The following is a 1,213-nucleotide window of genomic DNA, read 5'->3' as shown; positions in this document are numbered from 1 at the left end:
AACCATGTAGTCAATGATTTATCGTTTGGCTATATTAGTGCACGATGTAGTCCTTTGACCTGAGACATTGTAGTCAGATCCGATACGGATGTGTATGGTTCATACGGTGTATATTACGAGACTAATCATGTTTTGTATAATAAAGCCTATTCGGTTATGCGTTGTTCATATGCGGAAACAAACGATGGTCAAGAGGGGATCTATTGACTCGAAAATATAGGATTGAGAGTACCGCTAACTCCATCCATATTCGATTCCTAGATGAACATCGATAAATGTCAAAAATCAGAATCTCTGGCCAGAGTCTATTATTAGTCATACAAAAGCAAGTTTGTGATGACGAGTTTCGGACATATTGATCGAGAATTCGGTAGAAGATCGAGTTTAGGATTTTGACATTCCATGAATCCGTGCTCTATCAGGATATCTCAATGGAGGGACTTTACCTGCATGGTATATATAATCTGAAATGGGTTCGATGAAGTATTTCTTCATTGTGGTTTAGGGACTATGGCACATTGCTAGATGTTTACCATAGTCGTTGGGCCTCCAGACAGGTTTTCAGATTCATCCAGAACCAGCTCACGGCTAATCCACGGTGGACCTATATGGTCACACCAATAGCCTTGAGAAGTTAGAGAAGGATGAGAGAGAGAAATGATTATCCGAAGAGGGCTAGCACCTTCCGAGGGTAATGACGGGATTTCTATGGTAATAGTTATTGAGGGATATTCAGAGGATACCTGACTGGAGGGGGGTTTTACAGCAAGGCTGCCAAAGTGGCCCAAAGAAGAAAGTGAAATGATAGGCTTCACGATAGAAGAAGGCAATCTGTTACCTTGCCATAACAGAGATGGGATCGCAGTCGTGGCGAGGATTAGTAATAGCTAGGTGTTCTGGATCATGGTTAACGATGGTAGTACGGTCAACATTATCTTCTTAGGAGCCTTTTGAGAAATGAGACCAAGTGGGATCTAAAGCAATGCCTGACGCCACTGTATGGATTCATCGGAGATAGCCCAATCCCCAAGGGAACAATAAACTTGCCCGTGACTCTTGGGGAAAAGCCCTAAATAATGACAGTGATGGCGAAGTTTTTGGTGGTCGATTGCCCAACCATTTATAATGTTATACTAGGAAGATCATTTCTGAATGACCAAAATGCGGTCATCTTTGTCCTATGCCAGGCAATATTGTTCCCTACTCCAGATGG

This window comes from Pistacia vera, unplaced genomic scaffold, assembly GCF_008641045.1.
Source record: "Pistacia vera cultivar Batoury unplaced genomic scaffold, PisVer_v2 Contig878, whole genome shotgun sequence".
In the NCBI taxonomy this organism is placed as follows: domain Eukaryota; kingdom Viridiplantae; phylum Streptophyta; class Magnoliopsida; order Sapindales; family Anacardiaceae; genus Pistacia; species Pistacia vera.
Note: the sequence above shows the minus strand (reverse complement) of the source record.